The 26,474-nt window shown below is 44.4% G+C and overlaps 1 long non-coding RNA gene across 1 annotated transcript; it reads right to left on the reverse strand.

Moving 5' to 3' along the window:
• Nucleotides 1–2,208: 2,208 nt before the first annotated feature.
• LOC140647601 (uncharacterized) lies at nucleotides 2,209–12,496 on the reverse strand. The gene is made up of 5 exons (XR_012040863.1): nucleotides 12,359–12,496; nucleotides 8,738–8,871; nucleotides 8,531–8,644; nucleotides 7,446–7,519; nucleotides 2,209–2,758 (listed from the first exon to the last, which is right to left on the reverse strand). It is a non-coding gene; the product is annotated as an uncharacterized lncRNA (long non-coding RNA).
• Between the last annotated feature and the right edge of the window lie 13,978 nt (nucleotides 12,497–26,474).

Genomic DNA, 26,474 nt, shown 5'->3' on the forward strand with positions numbered 1-26,474 from the left:
CAGCAGCTGATCAGCACCAGAGCTCATACTTTTGACCTATGCTGTATTGTTCTCAGTCTTAGCCTAAGGGCCAAACCAAATATATTTACTATTCCATGTATTGGTCACATTACACCAAAACTGTTGCCAAATAGCATGCCCACTTTGAATCAACCTAAATGGAATGCAAGAAGCCAATTCAAAAATAGTTTAATTACTTTTTGTTAATCTAACATCCATGATCCAGTCCAAGCTAGATATTAAATCTCTAACCAAGATGCAAAAGCTTCATTCAAAGTTTGTAGCTGCAGCAACCAAAGCTATCAGCTCACATGGTCAAGGTCAAAGTGCTTCCCATAGTGCACTGCCCTGCACTATGGAAGCCAAAGGAAGGAGAAGAGGAATGGAAGTGTTCCACAGAGCAAACCTAGTGAGCCCACTGGCACAAGGGTAACAGAAAAGCAGCACAGTCTGCACCCTCTTTCATTGCTTCTTGAGAACGAATTGCCTGGGCTGCACAGAACACATATCTACAGCTGCTGGCAGCCTGCGTAAGGAAAGCAAGGTCTAGGTGCGTTCCAGGGAAAGAGACCACCCTTCCTATGGTCCAACTGGTTCACCACTGAAGCAAGTAGTGGGCTAGTCTCCTGCCAACCTACTATTTACAATAGGATTACACAGAAAGACAGCCTGGACAGGACAGGAAGCAGGGAGCCACAAGGGATTCCCACAGGGCCTTACCAGCCCACCATCACCAGCAAAGATACAAAGCAGACCAGAGATGGTGGCCAGGCCCAACCAAGATCATCAGGCAAGTTCATGGCAATGAGAAAGGTGCAAGGTCAATGTAGGAAGTCAATCCACAGGTCAGGTCTTGTGATTGCCAGGCAGGTCTGAGGTCAAGCCAGGAAATCAGCCTGTAGGTCCTGGTTTGGATCAGCAGGGCTCATGACTAGGCAGAGGCATGGCTGTAACCAAGTTGCAAACCAGCACTCCTACAGCATCATTCAAGCAGGTAATGAAGGCCCAGGACTGGGCTTAAATAGGCTCCTGGTGATGTGGGTGGATGCCACAGATGAAGCTGGTCAGGCAATTAAGACCTGTTAGTGCCCTCACAGCCATGACACTAAGTGTGGTTGGAGGGTAAGATTCCTGCGTGGTTTTTCTATCAATACTGTGTGCAAGTAACACAGGAAATTCTATTTCCCTGGTGTATTCTGTGTGTTTTTTCACCAAAGTTGGTTGGTACAAGTCATCAGAGTACTTTATTGTCAGAACAACTGTCAAAAGTCATCCAGGAATAAATCATGCAATTTTCTGTACTTAGAACAAATGGTTTGTGAGCAAGGAGAGCCAACAAACTATCACATTTTAGTATAAGACACCTACGTATCAGGTGCCTGGGTCTTGTCTTTTCAACAAAACTCTACTTTTACTATTTGATAATTTATTAATTTGAGTTTTAGAGCCTACTGTCTGTATGTACTGTGTTCCTGCAACATTCATTGTTTTTCCAAATAACATGATTTGTTAAAAACTCATTTTTCTCAAAACTGCTGTTCAGATAAAGAAGCAAAACCAAAACAAGATGGGAAGGGGGAGGAAGGGAGCAGCTCTCTGGGCATTAGATAATTTTTGCCTTAGCTCATTAGTACTTCAGAGATGTTTTGTAACTGCTTTTGGATCTCATTCTTGTCTTTCTCTAGGATCTCTCCACTTTGTAGAATGTGGCTATGTGATGTTAAGGAGTCATATACTGTTGTAGCAGTAAATTATTTTCAGCTTCATTTTTAAGCTTGTGTAACCATGCTTGCTGCCTGTATGTCTGCCCCTTCTGTCCCCAATTACTTTTGAATCCCTTGTTTTGTAGTCACCACCACATTTCACAGAACTGGACAGATCTCACTGACACAAAGTTCCCACAAGCTTTGTGAAAACAAGCGGGCCAAGAGAGGAGACAGGATGAACTCAACCTTTATTAGGCATCAGAGAATCCATAGTAAGCTCAGGTCTGAGCCTTACTTATCTACATGCACCTACATGTGTTAACAAAGAGAGGCAGATTTCAGAAGTATTACAGTTACCTTCTTTTTCTGGTGAAGGTTATGTTGCAATCTGACAAGTAAAAATGTCTTTATTTATTCTTCCTTTTAACTGGTTCTTCAAGGCCTCTTCAGCATGGAAATTGTGATGACAGTCATTTTCCGGCAAAGACATGGGCAACGTTGCTACATTGCTGGATTTGCACCTTTGTATACACTGGCTGTCTTAGGCACTTCTGTCACTTGCCGCACACTAAGATGTCAAGCTTACTTCAACAAGCTGAGTGTGAAAAGCAACGTTAGGAAAGCTACAGGGGGATTCTTGTGGTGTTTAGTGTAATTCAACAGCTACGGTTACAGAGGACCCATTGTGCCACGTGGCTGCTCTCCTCTCACCTCCTGCAAGCCCTCCATGGCCACCAATGCACAAGGAATTGGCACATAGGGTCTTCCACTCTACTGCAGAGAATTGCATCCACAGGTGCAAGGGAACATTACAAATTCAGGAGCTGACTTTGCAGCAAGGTCATAGGTATGGGCCTGGGCCTTCTGTGAGGTCCTGGGACCCTGTGGTTGCTTGATCAACATATATATGTGAATGTGATTCTTCCCTGCATAAAGGGATGCCCACTTCACAGACTTCTGTAACGTTAATGATTTCCTGACAATACTTCACTGATCTTTATTTTAAAAAGTAAAAGTCCCCATATCTCTGTGGTTTCTTAGGACACGTTATCCTGTAGAAATAAGCAGAAAGAAGTATGTTGCGGGTGACAATGACAAGCCTGCTTTCTCACTACACCCAGCATGCTTCGACATAGGCACCTTTCTGAGTGGCTACACCTTCAGGACATAGGTATGTAGAGTGAGAGGATGGTCCTGCTTTTTGTGGAGTTGACATGATTTTCTCTGACATCAAATTATTCACCAGTTGACCTCTAGTAAATCAGAGGAAATCCCATAGGCACGCATCCTACCTTCCTTGCTTTAGATGCAGATTCACATGCTTGCTCACCAATGCACTCATGCTAGTGCCTTTACTCTTCCAGCACATGGGCAGCTATATAGAAAGGTCAAATCAAACACCATTGGCATTCCTGATAAACATTATTTTACAAATGGGTAAACATGGACAGTCAGGAAATACATGTTCAGAAGATGCATAATAAAAAATGCATGATTCTTCAATATTCAGGAGGATAAGCTTGTCTTTGTGATGACTGCCTTAGCAAGAAAAATAATGTTTAAGTCATTAGCATTGTCTCTAGCCCAGATTCAGGAAGCTTATATTCCACCTAGCTCTCTCTGCTTGTGTTCCCTGCTAGTGGTCCCAGGCTTTCAAAAATGCCAAGCCAATGGCAAAGACAAGGCAGAGGCTCCCAGTAGTAGTTCAAGGCACTCTGGGTCTAGTCACAGCTTTGGGTCACTAACAGAAAGGACAGCCCACTGTCAGGGAATGCAAACGGGGCAGAGAGAGGAGACTGAGTGCTCAGGTCTTGCCTAGCCCCAGAGGTACCATGTCTATGACTCCCTTGGGACTGAAGAAAGGCAAATGGCAGATCTCTCTCCTCTGTCCCTTGTTAGGATGACAGTATCATAGAATCATAGAATCACAGAATAGTTTGGGTTGGAAGGGACCTTTAAAGGTCATCTAGTCCAACCCCCTTGCAATGAGCAGGGACATCTTCAACTAGATCAGGTCGCTCAGAGCCCCATCCAGCTCAGAGCCCCATGACCTTGAATGTTTCCAGGGATGGGGCATCTACCACTTCTCTGGACAACCTGTTCCAGTGTTTCACCACCCTCATTGTAAAAAAATTTATTCCTTATATCTAGTCTAAATCTACCCTCTTTTATTTTAAAACTATTACCCCTTGTCCTATCACAACAGGTCCTGCTAAAAAGTTTGTCCCCATCTTTCTTATAAGACCCTTTAAGTATTGAAAGGCTGCAATAAGGTCTTCCCAGAGCCTTCTCTTCTCCAGGCTGAACAACCCCAACTCTCTCAGCCTGTCTTCATAGGAGAAATACATAGTATGTAGAACATTTTCCTGGTTCATCCCTCCACTCCACTGCAATTTATAAATAACCTGTTCAGCCAAACCCCTCTTTGCTAGGGAGTTAGCAAACCCAGCAGACCAATGGAGGTGAGGCTGCCGCAGCTCCATACCCCCAGGTCCAACCTGTAGCAAAGCCAACCATGTTTTCTCAACAACCGCGCACATAAAGGCACATATACACTACATGTACACATACACAGGACAGCAGAGGCACACAAAGCTAGCAATCACAGTCTGACATAAGCACCCACACTCGTTCCAGTTGCTGGCACCACGGACACACAGGCCCTCCAACCCACGGTCCCAGTCCAGCTGCTGGCACCCAGACCTCCATACACACACACACACACACACACGTGTGCATGCAAACACAAACACACATACATGTACAGGGAACAGAGAGCTCCTCACCCAAGAGTTAAAAAGGAGTTTAATAAGGAGATGGGACAGACTTTGTTGATCAGGCGCAGGGCAAGGACAGACATACTGACCAGCCACTGTTCACACACAGCTGACCCTTTTTGTCCCCTTAACCCTCTATTCTCCCACACTTCTTCCTCCCCAAACCACCTTGATCCCTCCCCTTCCCCACATTTGGTTCCTCCTCAAACATCTCATACTGTCTTATGCAATGCCAAAATGTTCTTTCCTTGCATCCTATGGTGTGTCCCATATCCATGCAGGCAGCAGTCCCTTCAGTCTGCAAGGCACTCCAGAGAGCCTCTCCATTGACACAGTGGGTGGATGTCCCCCAGCCCATGAGGCTGAGGCTCTCCTGGCATAGCTGGGGTGGGGTGATGGTGGTAGCAGAAGCTCCCTTTCTCTAGGAGACTGGGGTTCACCTGCCCACCATTGCCTCTCCGTGATCCTTCATCCATGAGCACAAGTGTGTGTGCCATTTGTGTGTACTGAGATGAGCTTTTTCTGGGCTGATGGCTCTCCTGTGATGGGCATGGGACTACGGGGCTCAGGGTATAATTCAGGTTCCCCTGCCTGCCATTGTTCCTCTGTGCTCTTTTGTGTGTGCGGAGATGAGCTTTTTTTATCACATAACCTGACAATATCCTGCATATATACATTCTTATATTACTATTCCTGATAGCATCGTCCTTTGTCATACATCTCCTTTAGTCCAGTGACACTCCTGAGAGCAAATACCAACAAAGGAGAGAGCATATTCTCTTGGCTGCCAGACTAAGAAAAGGGTAGCAGAGTTATTTCTTAGTAGTGAAGATCTGATTCTCCACTCTTTGCTTAGGCCATCTGCATCTTGAAACAAAAGCAAAGTTCGCAGCATTTAGGAATATCCTATTACACAGTTGTGCTAACAGAGCAGCCACAGAACTGGAATAGCCTAACATCTCCCTTGGTGTCCTTGGGTATCTCTGATACCCAGGCTAAATGGGCGTCAGTGCCAGGCTGCTCTTCTTCCACTGCTCTCAGCCAACATAAGTGGCTGACATAGGTGAACTACCCAGGAGGTACCTTTGCCTATGTTGGGATCCAGCCTTTGGGAACTTGGAGAGTAAGAAGGTAGAAAGTAATTTAGCCCTTTCCCAACCCCCTAGGCTCTGTGACAGAGCTTGGTCAGACCCATGGTGTGGGACCCATGGTGTGGGATGCCTGGTTCTCCCCTACTTCTTGCATTTGCTATGAGGAAAAGGAAAGAGGTGAATCACTGTGCATCATTGTGCCACCACAACCTCTATGTTTGTATTCCTCTACACACACCATATAATAACCCTGGGAAGAACAAATGTGTCCATGAACACTATGTACTTCTGGTGCAGGTATAAAATAACTAAATGGTCAGGCTGAAAAAGTCAAGATGAACCAAAATAGAATTCCCAGAGCTGATTTCCTCACAGCACAAACGTAATGGAAAGAGATGAAGAATATTGTTAGACCTGCACAATAGTTCAGTTATTTCTAAAATGACATTGATTTCTATAACAATTTGTTTTATTGACATGGACTAGTTTTTCCTGGTCACCTTGAACTGAATTTCAGCTTCACTCACAGGACTAGCAGCAACCACTACAGTTATATATCATGGACCAGGTTCTCAGATGGTGTAAATCGGGGTAGATCCACTGACTAGCCCCAGGCCTGAGAAAGTTTATAAATGCTGTTCACCTCTTTCTGTGCTAACCATGGCTTCTTTCCTTGTGATCACAGTGGTATCAACACATACTTTCCTGCCCACATGCATATTTTGTGGAATCACTAGTCTACTGAGTTTTGTTTGCCTTTTTTTTTTTTTAGACAATTAGCTAAATTATATTCTGCTATTTACTACGTAGCAATTGTCTTCTGAATCCTGTTGTTAGGTAAAAAATGAGCTACTATCTTGGAAACTGTCTCAGTGAAAACATGCCTGTGAAAGAACAGTTACGCTGCATATCCTGGAAATGGCATAACCACCTACAGAACATACACAGGACCGTCCTGCTGGCACAGCTGTGCCATTTACTGAGGCCCTGAAGAGCATGAAACTTCATTGCTGTCACTGCAATGTTAGAACCATCAGATTATCTCCTTACCAGAAGGACTGAAGGCATCCTTTTATTCTCATTTGTGAATGTTTCGCACCAACTGCAGATGATTAATCCTTAAATATGGGTATTAAGATCCACCTTCTGTTTCTTAAATAGCTTTAACGACTCACACAGTGCTCCAACTTTTCTGTTTCAGAGCTTAGTTTTGTACCAGCCTTAGTGGAGTATCCATCCTCACTGTAATTACTTCCTGTAATTACACCTGTAATTACCTCCTGATAAACTTGGTAATTCAAGTAAAGATGTTTGATAGGGCCCTTCACATTTCCAGGCCAGCTTCTGATCTGTTTGTGGAGGTTTATTGTATCCTTTGGTCCTGATCTCTGTCCCATCAGAGTTTGCTTTTCTGTGACAGCCTGAAAATTACCGTCTCCCTGCTGCAAACTGAACTCCTCTTTCAGTATCCCAGAGGACCACAGGAATCTTCTTTAAGAAGTCAGCAGGTGCAAAATAAAACCCTTTAAAGTGGGAAGGCAGCACTTAATCTACACATAATAGGAAGAGTTCAGTTGACTTTATCAAGTCTTATTTGCTGGGCCTTGTCCTTTAGCTAGTCAATATTTATGAATAAGCCTGTGTCTTTCTCAAACTTTACATAAAGATTTTCCAAACCATTTAAGGTTCATGAGTCTTAAACCTATGATACATTTTCTTCACAGGTTTTCTAGAATTTTGTGGAATGTGCTATAGCACACACTGACATCAGGTAAGGCAAAATATTCCCCTGCTAGCACCAGGTGGGCAGGCTCTGAATCTAAAGGTGCTAATAGATACGTAAGCCATTTAGCCATGGATAAAGTACATACCACGCAGGATTCAGAATCTTGAAAAAGGTCATCTTTCATGATGAAGGTTTCTTCATGGCTTTCTAGTATCTTAGCTTCAAAAATGCAACCATGAAAAAGGAAAAATTAAGTTGAAAGTAGGGTTTTCATATAGTTCATTGAAACTACTTTTCTGGTTTTGTTAGATTGAAAGTCCTGTATGCTGCACAGAACACAGTCAACTGCATAGTGTATACACTATGTATTATTGCATTACTGTGTGTATATTGCATATACACTATGTATTATTGCATGTATTATTGCATAACATTATATAGCATGCAATAATGAATATATGCTGTATAAGTAATTCTATTTTATATTTGTCACTGTAATATGTATTTATTGTATACTTAAAATAATATTAGTTATTTGTGTTTTCTACACATCTAGAAGCAGGAAAAAAGTACAGTAAGATGATAAATTGTTGATAATGAATGCCATAGAGGTAAACAGCTAGAGATCTCCTTAAAACAATCTTCAAATTATCTAAGTATTGTAAGGGAGGAGGAGAACATGCACCAAAAACAATGATAGATTTGAGGAAGTGGAGAATAAATCATTTCTTATCTAAGGGTGAGAAAACCTACGGAAACCTGAATGAGCTCTAGAAATCATTCTAGCAATATCACTGGAAGAAAATATTAAGAACAAGAAACAAATTTGGCAGGGGATGTGTAACAACATGTTTTATTCAAACAACAGCTACTATTGGAAAAAATGGTCAAGCTTTTGTGCACACAAACCATACTTCAAAAGCAGCCTAATGACTAGTATTACAGGCAGCATTACAAGTTCTTGGAGAAATACTATGAAGGAAGAACGGAATATCACAGGTTCAGCCATTTGTGGCAGTGTAGCTGAAGTTGGACATCTGAAGTGTGTAAGCAAGCCCCTTACATTTTTTCACTGATTACAGGAATTTCATATCATGCAGCTGTGACGCCCATCCAGAAAATATCTCTCCTAATTAACTCGTGTATATCTTTAAACTACACATTATATGGGCTGATAGACAGAGGAAAAGCAAATTAACAATGCATCAATCTCTTTCACCAGTCACTTACCATGGCCCAGTGAGTTACGGTGCATATCTGTGAGCGCGGGTGTACCTGATGGGGTCTGTGATGGAGATGGTGCTCCTGGCCAGTCCTGCTTCACACTTCAGCAATCCCACTTGCCTGCAGCCCCACACAAGCCGTGTAAACTCTCCACCCCTGTGCCCAAGTACTTGCTCAGTAAAGTAAATGATCTGAATCATTCTGTTTCCTTACCTCCTGCTTATGCCTCCTGAAAGCAGTCACGGAGGAGACACACAATAGTTCTTTACAAATTTTGGGCAGAAACTGAAGAGATTCTCTCTCTCTCACAGACACAGATACTCCTCTTCCTTACTCACATGGCTCTCCTGAGAAAGAGAAATTAAGACCCCCTTCATAACTCTCCCTGATTTTGGTTGTTTGCAACCGAAATTGAGTCAAATACACAAAATCCATGCACATTGCAAAACTGAAGCCAGCTGCCTCATCTCAGTCCCAGCTACCTGTGTGTTGCCATTGAATACTCAGCAGGCTACCCAGAAATCCTGGGAGAAGAGGGCAACATCTGAAGCACCGTGTTGTGTACCAGGAGCATTCTCTATTCAAAATAACCCAAGAAAATTATCTTATTGCTGCTTAGAAATCAAAGAAGAACTTGCAGAGGTAGGGCTCCTTAAGCTGATATAAATCCCTGTGGTGTTTCCATAGCAAGAAAGGTATTTCCCTGTTTGTCAGAAGGCACTGCTTACTGATATTAGAAAGCAGCAAAACTAATCAAGAGTGTCCTCATTCTAGCACCTTGACCAAAAAAAAAGAATAAATAAATAAGCACCCAGCTCAAGCATCTGCTCTGCTCTTTCAAGGACATTCATTCACACGAGATTCCCCATCTTGAGCTCCTCTTTGCAGCTCCTTTTCCCTTCCTCTCTCCCCACATTTGGAACAGGAGGAAACTTTCTCACTCAGAAAAGCCCAGCCTCACAACAATTTTAAACCAGCAGATGCAGGCACCAGCTCCTGGTCTAGGAGAGCAGAAAGCCTCACTCCCCAGTGCCCTACATTCCCCTGAACACTTCTCGCAGGGACGAGAAGCAGCCTTCCCTTTGAACAGGATATTCAGGAAGTTGGGAGGTTTTTTTCCATCTGGGGACTTACAGTATCTCTGCACAAATCTGCTTGGAGGCTGAAGTCCAACTGTTTATGCCGAAGCCCAGCCCTCCTTTGCAGGGGCTCTTTCATGAGAGCTTTCATCCATCTGGGAGGGCAGGAAGAGGCATTTTCTCTGCAGCTGCTCCCCATGAATCAGCTGGCAGCCGCATTGCCCATATTCTTCCTCCAGGACTTTTAGGACGTGGCATCCACAACACTGTGAGTTTCTAATCACTCAGAGAAACCTGAAGCTTTGTTCCTAGTCAGCAGCCTGTCCCCTGGCGGAAAGAAGCTGGGTTTCTGCACTTTTTTTACATATTTAGTGTCGGTCACTGCTTGTAATTCCTTAGTCCCAGTGCTCAGACTTTGGTCCTCCACAACGTCTCGCTTTTCTCACACTTCGCTGGCCTTCTGTGTTTCACATTAGGCAATCAGCAGGATGACAAATATGACAGCAGTCTCCAGTTCAGCCTCCTGAGTGTTCTCAGCCAATATGCCAAAAATTTAATGGCTTTTCTTTTTTTGTTTTTAATAACGTTATCTGGATGGTGGCTATAGGTATCTGTTGAGCTCGCCATATGCTCCACATTTCCATATAGAAAGATGATGACGCCAATAAAATAATTATTTGAATAGCACTTTATGGTTTAAAAGGAGTGATTTGATATGCACGTACATAAATCCAGACCTGGAGATATTATATCCAATTAAAGCATCCTGCACTTGGGCATGCATTACAGTTAGCACACAGGAGCAGTAGATTTATTTGTATTTTCAGCCTGGTCATAAAATTGAATCACTGTTTGCCTCCAGCTTAACCCCCTTATAGCTGAGTGGCTGGAGCAAAACTACAGATGAATCTAATAGACTAAATCTCTTCTTTGAAGAGACTGTACATGTCCCAGCTAAACTAGATAGGGCAATTTTCTGTCTCTTACATTTTTCTGTTTTGTAGTACCATGCACTGCTGAGTGTCTCAGGGACATCAGAGCACTGGTACCCTTGTGCCTGCCTCCTAAGACTACAGATATAAATACTGGTCCCTACCTAAGGTCTCTGGGCAAGGAGTATCTCTTTGGCCCATGCTATCATTGTGACTAGCACAGCAAAGCTTGACCCAGGACTCTCAAGCAATGTCATGGTGTAAGCTGGATACACCACTGTGGAAGAAATACAACACTAACTTTTCAAACAGTACTGGCTATTTGTTTCTACAATTTTAAAATCTACAATTCATAAAAACTCTAATATGTAGCCACAACAATGTCTCTGCCTGGCAGGCCCTGCCCAAAGGACTGACTTTCCAGGTTGATCTTGGACCTCCCTTGTCTTTGTGGAGCTGCCTGGCATTCACAGGATCTGACCTGTGGATTGACTTCATGGCTTGACCTTGGACCTGCCCCATCACCGTGAGCTTGCATGGTGATCTGGAAACTTGGTTGAGCCTGCCTGTGATCTCATGGCCTCCTCTGCTCCTTGCTGGGGGTGGTGGGGTGGGCCCTGGCTGGTGACACCCTGCGGGCCCCTGTGGAGACCCCTGTGGCGTGGTTCTCTGCTCCCAGGGAGCTGCTGGTCCTTGCTGCACACTAACATCACCACTTTCTGAAGCAGAGCTCCAGTATTTCCTTAGCTAGTAAAAAAAGCAGAATTGCTTTTGGGGTTGAATGAAGTCAAGCAGAAGCTTTAACTAAGGAGAGTGAAAAAAAGCCACAAACTGGAACTAAAAAGGGGAACGCTGCCAAGCATGGAGGTCATCTACAAGCTTCCCAGAGCATTGACTGTCATAGTAGATGACCTCACCCCCTTAACAACAAGTGTCCAAGTCAGACTTCTTCATCAAAAAGGGAAAATATTTGTTGCTTGGTACTTGCACCCTTTCCGGGATCTCCCTGGCTCTGAAACTGGGCAGCACTTAAATGAACAAGGCAGCAATGCTAGAGAATGGGAGCCCCTTGGTGCGTGTCTTAATCCCATTAGTCAGAATGATGAAATCTGTAGCTGAACTGCAGCAGGATTTTAACTGAATAAAGATTTAGTTTGTTTTGGTTTTCCCATGTTACCATTGTGTAATCCCCTGTAGTCTCTGCAGAATGATTTGAGGTCTGTTGTTTCCTCTCCAGCATTTGGGGCTGGAGGCCAGGAGTTACATTAATGAAAAATGTAGCTCAGATCATCAGTCATGAAAAGTCATTGCCACTTGATGCTTCCTGTGATCTCTGAAATAAAATAGTTAGGGCTGCATTTCAGCCACCCCTAGTGTCCATAGCAGGGGAAAAGTTAAATTTTAAGAGAAAACTCAGTTTTCACATCTTAAAAAGGTAATTCTGGGAACCAGTAACAGGTTCCCTTTCCTTCAGTGCCTAGAGTCAGGAGGCTAGGTTTTCAGACCATTTCCTTCCAATGTCCTAAATAAAGTGGGTCATGCTAGGGTTGTGTCCAGATGAGTGATTCATTGACCTTACTGACCCAGCCCTGCGATCAGACCCATGCTGTGCAGTACAACAGTGATGGCTTGGAACTGTTCCTGCAGAAGGGGAAAGAAAAACAAAGCATCTATTTCACTGCTAGTTGTGTCAACTCAACTCATACTGGAAACGTGCCCATCCTGTACCAAAATCACTGCCAGTAGGGCACTGACTGACACATTCAATGGCAACTGTGGAAGAAGTGGATGCACAAAAATAGTTAGTGCACATGATGGTTTACCATTTAGCCACTTGGCCAACTGATGGTACAGCTCAGAGGACCTCCTTCTTGGTGCATCTTTGCTGCTTTCCCAAAAGGCAAAGGACAGGGTGTGTCATCTCTGCTTACCGAAGTCGATGGCAGAGCTCCTGGCTCCTGTTCACTGGGTCTCTGAAGAAGGAAGAAATTCCTGTGTGGAGCACTAGAGACATAACATGGGGGTAAAACAGGTATGTGGTAGCCACACAGAAAGTGAAAATAGGACTTGCCAATGATGCATGGGAAATGAATGACAGTCTGTTCCCCACACGCAGATATCCTTGGGGCCCTCTGAACATCCACCCAGCAAACAAACAGCACAGCTCCCTCCCTGCTTGTGCCCCTGCTTTCCCAGCTGTGGAGAGGGACGTAACCCCAAGGAGAAGGACCCATGTTCATTTTGGGAACTTGCGGTGATATGGTGTTGGGTTGGAGCCAGGGGAGCTGCCAGAACAGGGCACGGTGGCGCTCCCAGTGCCCCAGGTTACAGAATACAGGACTACAGACAGGCACTGGGAAAAGCTGACATACAGACATTAAATGGAGGAGGATTTGATCGAGTATTGCCCTTTTAAACTGAGGAAGCTTTGCAGGATTATCAATCAGATATATTGTAACAGAGCACGGGCAGACCTATAGGGATATTTAGCTATTGACTGGTTGGTTGTCACATTCACATGAGTAACTAGGACTCTGTTTGCTGCTAATAATATGAAAGGTTACATGGAGAAATACACTAACTTCAAGTTGTTGGTTAATTTGGAGACTTGCTGTCTAGTCAATGCATTGATTTGCATGTAAGTTGCTCATAGTTTTGTGTCCTTATTAGAGATGCAGTGTTTAGGAGAGAAATATCAATATTTTCACTAAATATTGTAAGTTAAGTTATTGTGCACTGCATTCATTTTTATCTTTTCTTAGTATGTTGAACTTAAAATTGCTCAGTACTTGAGGTTATGAGGTGGGCATTTTTACATATTTTTGGTTCTGTATTAAGGCATGGCTCCGTTTTATAACGTTTAACTTCCGAAGGTACCACAGTCTCACAAATCCCATTGGCTTCAAAGGCGTTTATGAGTTCTCAGCACCTCTGAAAATCTGGTCATCCTGAATGTCTGTAATCACATTTTAATCAGCTATTTAGGCCTTTATGGTCAGTGCACACACCACCTTATCCAGCTCCCAGAGGAACCACCTATGGATGTCTCCTGACTCCCTATTTCTGAGGCAAGAAGGGATTATAATGAGATTGTCTGCCCTCCCTCTTTCCTCCTAGTATTTCAGTGTTTTGCAGAAAAGGGAAAAGATCTTCAATGCTAAGTTTTCCTGAAGGCCCTGCTGCCAGAGAAGATGCATTTTTTTTCTCTGGGATAGGGTAAGCTCACCTCTCTGGTTCCTCCCTTGTGCTTCCAGGCGCGCAGTAACCGTCTGCCTGAATGCAGCCCTACAGCAGCAAAAACTGTAGAACGCATATAGGAAATGCAGCAAAGCCTCCCAGAGAAGGGATGTTGTGGGATGTGTGGTAATGTCAACGCTCCTTGCAAGGGGGATGCAGCTCTCAAGTTCCCTGACGTGGCCTTGTGGGACCTGCTCTGTCCAGACCTCACTTCAGGCCAAGGTATGCAACCCAGCTGTGAGTACCTCTTACGTGGTCTCCTCTGTCCTGTTATGCAAAATGGCTGAGTCTCTCCCAGCAGGTACAGAGGAGTGCTACCCTTGGTTCTCACACTCCTCTCAAACTCTAGCACGGTCAACAAGACAGCACCTGGAGAAGTCGATGCTCCACAGGTATGTAGTGGTAGGAAACGCAGTAAGAAGCCTTCTCCCTTGGCACAGTCTGTCATGGTAGCCTATGCAATATGTCCCCCCTGTGTTATCATGGGTATAAAATCCCAGTCTCAAGCTCTCATTTATAAACCCAGGTTCAGATTTCCACAAACTGGCCCATTCTTTGCTTCCTCAGGAAGGGTGCATTTCCCAGCTGTCGACACTGAGTGTAAAGGTATTTCTCAAGAGTTGAAAACATTTTATGAAAATATCTTTACCAACCTTGTTTAGTAGACATTGACATGGAACTATGCTCTACTTACTTCAACCAGTTTTTAGCAGAGAATGATGTACGGTATTTCTTAAGTTGCCCATAACACACTAGATGATGAAACAGCAAGGTAGAGGAGGAAAAATAGAGACATCCAATAGCTGACATCCAAGTAATTCTGCCACATGTGCACTGGGCACAGTTGTGGTTAGATATGGCAAAAGCTGATCTACAAGATGACCAGGCACTCCTCTGGGGAAGGGTGAGACTGGTTTTTAAATATTTCTGCCAATACATAGGTTCAACAATATAATTTAAATGTTCAAAGAACAGAAATTAAGCCACAGCTGGTTTATAAAGTGGTTTGGTGTGCTTCTGCACTAGGATCAACTTCTTGAAAATAACTCCAACTGCGGCTCTGGACTGTAGTCCCTCACCCGGCTGGGAAAGGCACTTCCCCTCAAAAGCACTGTGCTGCTTGGGCTGCAGGCAGACAGCACACCTGGGAGTCTCCTGGGCACACAACTGTGAAGCTGCTGGAGAAAATTGGTTTGAAAGACTTGCTTCATCCAGATTGACCTAGAAAATTAGGTAAATCATGTAAAGCAGTTGTTTGCCCAGCTAAGTATCCTTTTGATGTCCCTGTTATCAGTTAGCTCTGTGCAAGGCATGTCTGCACTTGCATTCACTCAAGGAGGGAGAAAGCAGACATTCATTAAAAAATAACTTAGACTCACTTTAAATTCAGCTCGCAGTTCCAGAGTGAAGTCCTGAGCTGGAAATACAGAATCAGCATTTGTGACACAAAATCAAGGAGATTTATTTACCATGAGGAGTAGAGATGATGCTATACTCTCGCTTCTTCCCTGTGTCTATCAATCTTGAATTGTCTGAGACTCCCCAGTCCAGTAACTGATCAAGCTCAGAAGTGGCTCATTTTTCTGTAGGCCTATAGCTATATATATAGTAGCATTCTCAATATCACATGAGGATTTTTTTAAGCAGCATTTGAAGAAATTCATGAGTCACTAGATGACTCCCTTTGAACAATGAGAGCTTTATTCACCAGTAATGTAAAAATGTGGCCAAAGGTCATAAAATACACTCCACAGAAATTATCTGAAAAGGCAATAAAACACCTCTGCAATACATTTCCTTGACTGTCTTTGTGTTTACACGCTTCAAAACAAAGGAGTCTTTTTTTCATGCAGGTTACATTATTTTGGTCTCCATGTCTGATGGGCCTCTTAACTGACAGACCTTGAGCTTTGTGGGTTTGGTTCAGACCTTTACAGAGAGAGAGGGGTTGACATGATGGCTGATCTGGGCTTGGACTCCCAACTACCACCATACTTCATGGTGTGGTGGAGTCAAAGTTTTGCAAGTCCATCTCTAGTAAGCAGTTATTAATGTTTGCTGGCACACTGCATTTTTTAGCTTAGTCATGTTTGTTTTCATACTATGCTCCCCTCCCCCCAAATTCCCAAACATGGTCTGCTATTATATCTGCTAAAAAATTCATCCAGTGCATATAATTCCCTCTGAAGTCATGGACACCACAAGCGGGAGTTGTGCTGCAACCATTAAAGGGGTACCAGGGCACTGTTATCACTGTTGCCATTGTGGCAGCAAGGACAAGCTGTGGTTTAGAGATTTCACAATCTTGCAATGATGTCAGACAGACAGATTACTGTGTAAAATATTCCACAAAATCCTGAAAGAAACTTGAAGTCAGACTCAGTTCAAATTTCAACTAGATGAGCCAGCTGGAAAAATCAAAGAAGATAAAAAAGGGAAGGGGGGGGACGGGACACGGAACACCAGCATATTTCCTCCTGAATTGTGTCAGTTTGCTTTCTGGCAGACACAAGTTGAGTTTATTATTACATTTTATAATACTCCCAAGCCCTGGGACATTTCTCTTTGCTATTTCTCTGCATTTATCATTACACTGTTAGCTGAGCCTCCCCAATAGCCTGTGTCTGGAAGCCAGCTGGCCCTATTCCTGAGAGAAGCCCCCATCCCTCACATCTCCAGGCACTCCCAAGCCACTGCAATCTTTCTTAACATGCCTTTTTTTCCCCATTAGTATCATACAGATATCACATTTGTTGGTCTGAGCAAACATCCTCTCCAGGATGAGGAGACTGGGAACAGAAGGATAAAGGACAAGACTCTGGCCTCTTTGAAGCCCATGGGAATACTGCCATTGACTTCAGTCTGGCCAGGATTTTAGCCAGATCTTTCCTCCAAACCCAGCATTTGTGTCCCATCTTTAACATGGATGTTACAGACAAGGATCAAAAGGAGAAAGATGCTGTTCCCTCAGCAGTGGTCTCTTCTCAAGCAAACAATTGCTATACCAAGACATAGCTATGACAGGAGAGAAATTCCTATTCAACCAAGGTTGTTATCAAGGGAGGCCCCTGACCCCAGAGCTGACTAAAGCACAGCTCAGCAAAGCGGAGTTAGCAGTGCTCGTCGGTGGTACAGCCACCAGGAGCTATTTCAGAGCCTGGGACAAGCACAGTACTGCAGTCCTCCCTCACCCTGGCAGCCTCCAGCCAACGCCGCACACCACCCCAGCCCCACTCCTCGCAGGGCAGCCCTGACCTTGTGGCTGAGGCTCTGAGGGGTCACAGTGGGAGAGAACATCTATAGGTCCCAGGAACCACTGCAGCTAATGACCATCTTCTTGATGGCCCTTACCATGAAGGTACAGACCTTTGTCACACAGCAGAGATTATCATCTTGGACATAGCCACTGAATGGCACAAACCACTCCAAGGGCTTTTAACTACTGAGCACCCACATAGCAATCCAGAAAGCAACTCCGGGAAACCAGAGACGTCAGCCACTCTGCTACAACTGGGAGATTTTGAGTTAGCTTCCAAACCTCCAGCCCATCTTCCGCTTCAGTCTGATGCACTCCTTTCACCAGCAAGCTTTTGAATGTTTCCGCAAAGCAAAGCCATGAGCCAGCGAACCAAACCAGTCAAGTGCATTAACTGAGCAGCAACAACTGCCACTAGAGAATGTGTAGGTGTTAAACAACAAACACCACTAAATCCACAAATAGTTTTTATCCTATTTGCTGTATCTCATACACACAAAGAAGTGTCTGCTTATTTGTTGCCTGGCTTAGCTTCTGCTTGATTTTGTCTTCATAAAGGATTAAAAACAAATTCTCAGCTTTAGCTCGCTAAAAAAAGAGTCGATATCTTCATTAATCACCATTCACAGCCTGCTCCACCTTTGATCACAGCCACAAGACTCAGAAGATTCACTACAACACACCTGCTAATGACACTGCATTTCAGATTAACAATCTGGTGCAAAGAAAAATGTACCTCGGATTAAATGCTGTTCTCAAGTTACACAACATACTGGATCTGGTATTTTCAGGTTCACATGGTATTGAAAACAAATATCTTTCTTTGTCAAGTTTGGTTGTTAAACTACTTTCTGATCAGTATGGTTTCAATCTTATTAATATGGTTATGGAGGCTTTCTCTTCACATCTCCTGTCAGTGTCTTTGCAGTTTGGAGCTAAGTCTCTTTCAAGAACCGGTAGTCCAGCTCCATCTCCTCCAAAGTCCCCTGGTCACCATACAACACAGTCTCTGGCTATAGCACCTCTCTGGTGCTAGCATTACAGATGGCTACAACATTTTACCTACAACATTTTTTCCATTAATCTTATGATGAAGGATGACCTCCTGCAGAGTACTCAATTTGACTTGACTGCTCTTCTGCAAACAATGGGTTTTTTTGTGAATAGGCAGGAAAAAGAAAGGGAAAAGAGAATGACTGCCACTGTCTCCTCTAACACCAGAGAGGGCTCCAAGTGAAACTTGCAGGTAGCATGTTCATATAGAAAACCAGAGCTGGTAGTTCACAGAATTAAGTGTTGGAGTCCTTTTTTATGGGACACTGAGGGTGCCTAAAACTTACATGAGCTTTACAAAAAGGGATTAGATATATTCGGGGGGGGGGGACGGACATCCATGAAGAAATGTTAAACAAGCTGTTCTTTTCATCAAGTGCACTGCTACCCTGAGTATGCCAATTTTAAGAAAAAGAATAGAAGCCTATCTAAGAGCAAGTTATCCTTCCTATGAATCTGAGCAGGTATTAGAGAAAAAATACCCAGAATTTATCCCCATTTTAACAGTCTTTCATCTAGGTCTATGCAAGAGATAAAAAAAGAATGGCATCTGCATGATTAAATATATTTGCTGTAGGGATAGTTTAAGATGCTATTGCTAGCGTTAGTTTCTTGCATTTTTATAACCTCTCACTCTGATCATTTTAATTGTCCTTTTATTATATTTGGTCAATAATTTTTACATTCACCTTTAATTATATTTTTTTATTGCACAAGGCTGGGATCAAATTTAGATGAACTGCTTTAAATGGGAGGGATGATAAATTCTGGCATATGGCTGGAACATTAAAGTGAACACTGTTCCTTTAATATAGAAAGCTCCTGCCTGGAAAGTCTACAAAATGCCAAGGAAGCCCCTTCTCAAGACAATCAGTCTGTGAGTGCTTGTTGGAGTCAGCAGTAAAGAGAAAGATCAGGAGCTAACGAACAACCGGCCACATCACCAAGTGTTTCAGCCGCTTCACCCTGACTGCCCGGGCTTTCCACATTTTGCCCTATTCCTTTTAGGGAAAAGCAAAACCCAAGATGAATTCCAGTCTTTTTAACCAGACGGATGGTAAAACTCCTTCAAATATGAGTTTTGCTTTTGCGGTATGCTGATAAAGATGTGCTGCCTGTATCCAGTGACGTTCCCCTCCAGCCGGCCACCTTCCCCTTCAGAGTGGGATTTCTGGGAAGGGAAAGCCCCATGCCTCGCTACCCGTCATGCAGCATCCCTCGGACCCAGGGCAACACTCACGTTAGAGGGAGGCACAAATCATCAGCCAAAATTCAGAAGTGCTTCCTAATCAATGTTAGAAGAGGTTGCTCACGCCTTAGTTTTAACACAGGTATTTCTTCACCTCTTTTTTGGGCCAACCCAGTTGCTCTGTCTCGCATGAGCAGCCCCCATTGCACATGAGTCTTTCTCCATGAACAAGGTTCATGGAGCTCCAGCCCTTTGTCTGCAAGCTGTGAAGGCTCACCTCCCCAGGAGACAAAAGCCAGCCTCACCCCTCACGGCGCGGCGGCACGGTGAAGTGTCCTTGCCTGCGTACAGTTACTAACCCAATATCACACGTGGCCTGCAGAGATCTGACGCTTTGCAGCACACTGGATGTACACTACAACAATTTCACAGTACCAAGAGCTCTTAAAAGTTTCATGACCAGTTCGGAGTCTTATTAATTAAACATGCTCCATGTTATTACAGCTCTTGTATCAATTAAGCACTGAATTAGTGCCCTGCTATACAGAGTGACAATGCAGTTGTCCTTTGGCTCTTACATCAGTGTTTTGACTTATTAGTTTGGTTGTTTAATCCAGATTTTCAAACATGTAATTAATAAAAACTGAAGGCTTCCATTATGTAGTCATAGCACTGGCCGTACTCACTAATTCAATCACTTCTCATGGGCTTGTACTAATTATATCACTTCGGTTTTATTTAAATGCCTTTGAAACCTTTTTATTCAGAAAAAAGCCAAACAAAAGAAGAACTTTATATTCAGCTCAGTAATGCATCAGACTCTTAATTTGACCAGCACTCTCACTGACCACTTTGAAATTAGCAACTTTTAATTTTTAGCTTTACCCCAAATCCATCTGCAAGACATTTGATGTTTCTTTGTCCCCAGGGGAAGTAATGGGTGGACTTAGGATATTTGATCTCATTGATACAACAATAGCATCAGTTTCAGCTGAATACAGAAATCTGAAGTAAAAAAAAAATACTCGTTATTGTGTGGGCTCATATGATTAAAATTCCACGACTGGCTCCTGGGCTCTAGCTAGGAGTAGCATCCGTAGACCTGATGTGGTATTTCCTCCGTGAAGTTATGACACCTTTTCTGTTTAGGAAGAAAATAATTTCTTTTCCAGTGAATTTCTTCTCAATATCTTTCATTGCCCCCACAGTCAGGTCACCTGGTTTTTCTGTGTCAGATAGGAGAGGAGTGGTAGGCAGTACTTGAGTGATGCTCATGATAGCCATGGTGGTTTGAAAGACCCTTGAGAGCCACACACCAAAAAACTTTTCTGTGTCACCCTGAGAGCAGGGAAGAGTCAAAGCCAAACAATTAAGGTTGAAGCTCTCCCTCGTCTAGCAGGTTGTGTGGTGCTAATGCAGCACAGCACGCTGCATGGTGACAGCATGCATCCAGGGACAATAAAGGCACGTAAAAAAAAAAAAAAAAGTCCAAAAAGAGAGGCTGGAGTGCCTGTCACAGCCACCCGTGCTCTAGCTGGTAGTGTGTGGAGACAGTTTGCAGGGGCAATCTGTGCTGTGTCAGCCAGAAATAGAAGAGGCAGGGAGGTGTCCCCCAAAATATCATCCCTTTGCTCCACAGGGGAGAGAAATGGACAAAGCGTATCTCCTCGGTGCTGCTCCATCCTCCTCCCCACTGAGGGGGAGGGCCTCAGTGGTGGGGAGAGGGGAGGTCTTCTACTTGGAAAGAGCAGTGAGATGATGCCAGGCGGGGCACCTTGCTATGCTGCCGGGCAAGGACGGCAGACCACATACACCCAGAGCAGAAGCACTGGGTTTTTCCACTTCTCCCACTCCAGACTTTCCTGCCCCGCATGGTTTCTCTGCACCATGCAGAGATAAAGAGTGGCTATGGGGGAGTTCTGCTCCCACAAGGGACAGGAAGCAGCAAGAACATCCCTCTGCTTCTCAGAGCAGAAGGCAGCCATGTTCTGCCCCTTTTCCCACTGTTTTCTTGAAGGCTGCTGGGACCTAGCTATGCTTTCAGTTCCAAACCAAGATAAACCTTTGCTTATCAAAGGAAGAATTTTAAGGGTTTTGCAAGGAACAGCTGAAGTGCCTGTTTCCACAGCTTCCACAGCAGCACCAGGGGCTATCACTTGACAAGGGAGCAACAAGAGGCATCAGGACCGATTCTTTTTGCTCCAAAGGTACAAACCCAGGATTAAAGATACCTATCCTTGTTTAGGCAGGAAACTGGCCATGCAGTCTAAAGAGGTACCCACTGATATAAAGTTCTCTTTCCTTCCTGCTCTCCTGCTCCTATGGGGAGCACAGCTCAGCCAGAGCTTAGAGACAGCTTTTCTTTTTGACTGAGCTGGCAATTCACCTCAGGGAAAGTACATAAACACCAAAAGAGCTACTACCAACAACTACGCTGGACTATATTTTACCTGATGCTTATATATCTGCATCTCTGATCAAGTAAAAGGAACCCCTCCCATTGAATATTCATACCAAAGCCTGTCACAGCTACTGACCTAGTCCTCAGAAAAAGCTCTAACTGGGCTATCTATTAGCCATTTTATGGAGCGCACAAAATGTTATCCCTTTAGGAGGCACAGCAACTCACACCCTTGAACTGGAATTTGTAATGGCCAGAATAATCTTCAGCCATCCACCTGCCTATATCCATGTGAGGTGACGTGTCCTAAATATGCACAAGATCCCCTGCATGACAGCTATGGCAGTTCAAGCATCAGAGGGACACAGCAGCAGTGGCGAGGGTCACATATTTCCTCAGACTGCAATAAACACCAGGCCTGAACACCAGGCAGGAGTCAAGATTTGCAGAGCCTCAAGAGATGGGCTAGTCCAGTGCTTCTCCACCACTTCAAATCCAGGGATCCTCTTCTGAAAATAATTAGCAGGCTGTCTTGCGCCGGGCTGTCACAGCAGCTCATCAATTTATAACCAATAAAGATCAGCTGAAACTTTGAACATTTATTAATTACTTTTCTGTGATGTATTCATTTGGTATGTGTCTGGAAATGTCTACGTGCATTTTTCCTTGGCCAGTTTGCTCGTTTAGCAGCCATTCCCACAGGGCACAGGTGGAGAAGCTCTGGTCCAGTCCAGCTGCCTATTGCCTCTGCAAATTGGAGTCAGCTGTACCTATGCAATCCCTGACAGCTCTTTTTCTACAGCACCAAAAAACCTGCTGGGAGTAACAGTGTGAGGTCTTAGATTAGAAGGACTCAGTGCTCCTCTGCTGAGGAGATGAGAAGTTTTAATTGCTTATTTTGGGAGGGATCCCATTGTCCAATATGGTACTCCAGGTACAATAACCAGGAGATTTTAATTTAAGGAAATAGAAGGAGGAAGACTGTTGCCTACTACACAGATATAAAAAAGACAATTTCACGTCTGGATGATTGACTCCAATTTACAACAATCTTGTAACAATAATCATTTCAATAATGTGGCTTGCCAAGGGTTTTAGGGCAGCTAACTGAATTATAGCAAATCTTTACAATTACAACGTTTGTAATGAAGGCAGTTAGTGAAGCCTCAGCGGCCTTCCCTTATCATTTACCATTGACTGATTGCTCATTGGAGGAGGATCCCACCCTTCAGCAAAGAGCAGCAGAGCAGCACACAAACCAGCCAAGCCTCCTGCAGCTTCACAGAGACAGAGCTGCAGGGACGGAGGGCACAGGTGATGTGCAAGAGGCTCCCCGTGCCCCTCTTCATTGCTTTTGCTAAGGACTATCTGGATTTAATTATTCCTGCTCTGGCTTCTTTTCTTTGATCGCTCTGAAGCATCCCTATGCACCCAGTGAAGAAGCAGCCAGTTGTGTTGCTGCACCTTTGCAGCAACCACAGGTGACATGGTTTAACACCAGCTGGCATCTAATTCCCACACAGCCGCTCACTCGCTCCCCCCTGGTGGGATGGGGGAGAGAATTGGAAGAGCAAAAGTGAGAAAACTCCTGGGTTGAGATAAAGACAGTTTAATAGGGAAAGCAAAAGCCGCGCACACAAGCAAAGCAAAGCAAGGAATTCATTCACCACTTCCCATGGGCAGGCAGGTGTTCAGCCATCTCCAGGAAAGCAGGGCTCCATCACGCGTAACGGTGGCTTGGGAAGACAAACGCCATCACTCTGAATGTCCCCCCCTTCCTTCCTCTTCCCCAACTTTATATACTGAGCATGACGCCATATGGTATGGAATAGCCCTTTGGCCCATTTGGGTCAGCTGTCCTGGCTGTGCCCCCTCCCAGCTTCTTGTGCACCTGGCAGAGCATCGGAAGCTGAAAAGTCCTTGACCAGTGTAAGCACTGCTTAGCAACAACTCAAACATCAGTGTGTTATCAACAGTTTTCAGCACAGATCCAAAACATAGCCCCATACTAGCTACTATAAAGAAAATTAACTCTATCCCAGCCAAACCCAGCACAACAGGGCTTCGTTGGGAAGCAGGACTGCCACTGGTGGGGGGCAAGTGGCCAGCTGGCCTGTGAGGCCCAGTTATGGGGAGGGCAGATTTGGGGTTATTTTGTGGCATAAAACCACCACGACAAGGGGAAAGGGCAAGCCTGCCATTTCCTTCCACCCTGGGCCCATCGGAGATCCCATTAAGGAAGTATTTAAACTACTCTTTTCCTGCTACATACTATATATTTGCACACCACCTTGCTAAAGGGCAATTCCCTGCCCTCGGGGGATGCAGGCGTGCTCCTCAGGGCTAGGGCAGAGCAGGTCTGCTGTGTGCCCACAGACATTGTGTTTTGGGGAGAGCATGGGGCCACCCACGGCATTCACTTCACCCTTCTGGTTGTCTGTGGCTGCGTGGCCACCAGCAGATACACCGACATGGGCCACCTCCTCAGCACATGTCTGCTCACCGGCCGGAGTAGGACAAAGCAAAATGGCCCCAGCCCGCCGGGAAGCTGGAGGAGACGGTTCCTCTCCTGCCTCATGTGATGCCCCTTCGTGCAGCACTGGCACTGCCTGAAGGGGAAAACAGTCCTGGCTGGGATCCAGGGGGGCCTCCGAATTATGTCCTTTGGATGTGACATAATTTCTTCCATTTGTAGAAGTAAACGTCCCCCAGCAAGTCCCTTTTCAAGCTCACTCAGTTGCAGCTCATGATCAGAACAGAAAAACTAAGAAGGGCCCATGCCAAACGTCATCACAGGAGACTCAGATGGCTCTTCCTTCCTGTGTTCCACCATCCTAACAAGCTGGATAGTCAATGTCCCTGTCATGAGGCGAAGTCTCCTCTGTGAGAGAGCCCAGCACCCGTGGGTGGCCAGCCTTGACTGGCCCTCCTCACTCAGGCTGCTCACCAAGGCTCTTCTGAGCACGCAGGCAAGTTCTAATGTGGAAATCATCAAACTAAATATGTATGTCTGTGTTGTTGATATCCACACCAGAGCTGCTTGTTGAGGTTCCTTCATAGTCCACGGAGATAAAGAACTGCTGTGTCTTGTTCTGAGGTGGCTTCTAAAACAGTAGAGAGAGATCGTACCCAAGAACTGCCTCTTTCTCCAGGCTGCCATTTAGTGAGCCTGGGGTGATTGGGGCTGGGGTCAATGCTTACAGTGTGACACAGTTAAATGGTGTGAAACTCAACCCAGCATCCAAAATAAGTCCTTTGGCTGGCACCTGAATGTCTGCTCAGACAATGCACCGTAAGGTACGTGCCTGGCATCTTGCAGCTGCCCGAGGTAGCTCTTACAGGTATATGAGTTAGCTTGGCTACAAATGGACAATGTGGCATTACTGCGGCCATAAATCACACTCTGGGCTTATGTCTGGAGTACACATGTTAATTTTGACTTCTGCAAGCAACTAGTGGGAGCACAGGTTAGTAGAGCCTCAGATTCACATTACAAAGATCAACCATCTTTTGGCTTGACACAACATTCAGCAGTTCCAGCAGCAGCCGGTAAGTGCACACAAGCTCTCAATTGCTTTTATTAGCCTAATATCAATAGGAAGTTTTCACACCAATGATGGTGATGTGTGGCTGTGTCTGAGACTTCTAAAACTGTCAGTTGTCATCACATAAATAAATAAGCAGAAACAAAAGCAAGTTGCAACCTAAGTAGGTTTTAGGAAGCCCTCTGTAGTAGTACTGCACAAGGTCATCTCTGTGCATCTGTGCTTAAAGGCACAAGTTATCTTCTTTTGAAGTCAATGGGATTTTGTAACTTAGCAATGGAAAATAATCTTTTTCATCACCAGCAATGAAAGTCAGTGGTTCAAAAATTCCTGAGATGCTGAGGCCACCATTTCTCCTGCTGATAAAGAGTCTTTCACTCTTTGTGTTGCTTTATCTCCTGTCTGCCTCTGACAGCTGCCTCTCATTCTGATACTGAACATTTCCTGGGAAAGCGGGCATCTTTTTCTTCTAGGTGTCTGTAGCACCTGACACGGTAATAATGAAAATAATGAGGATTCGTATATTTCCAAAGGAGATGCATAGGGACATAGCAGATTTTAACAAAGTGAAGAAATCAGTGTCCCCCTGTAAGGAGCCAAGCTAAAAGACCTGAGTGTTCCTAGCTCCCAGCTTCAGGACTTGCTTTATCACTTTGCAGTATCGACCATTATAAGCCTGGGATATCTACTGTGCTGCTCTGGTTTCTTTGCCAGTGAGAGTTATAACTAATTCAGTCAGACAAACCAAAAGCCCACCTTAAAACTTTACTTTCCTTCCCTCATGACTTAACTCTCATCGTTCTTGGCAGACGGCACTCCTCATACTCAGTCTGCAAAGCTTGGTTTTCTTAATGTCAGTACAATGAGCCAAGGTAGTTCTGCATTGCGCAGATGCACAGCACCCTTGATAGAGAGAACAAAGAGCTCCCTCACATTCATGTGTGTTATACAACCATGGAAAGAAACAAAAAGACATCCCCAATAAAAATTAAGAAGTCTTTGGTATTTGAACTATTCAAATGTGAGATTGCTTTTAAACCTCAAGGTGGGTTTCTTCCACAGCGTGGCCTACGTTCAGGATATTGAATATATAACTATATATACACAACTGAATATATAACTGTGCTGAACAAAGGGGAGAATTGGCAAAGACCTGCCACTGAACCTCCTGCCCCAATTACCCTTGCTCCTGGGTGGTGTTGTAATTGACTTCTGCTCTTTATTAAATGCAGAAACACTTAGTCCATTGCTTCTGCTC

The sequence above is a fragment of the Ciconia boyciana genome, chromosome 1, assembly GCF_034638445.1.
Source record: "Ciconia boyciana chromosome 1, ASM3463844v1, whole genome shotgun sequence".
Lineage (NCBI taxonomy): Eukaryota > Metazoa > Chordata > Aves > Ciconiiformes > Ciconiidae > Ciconia > Ciconia boyciana.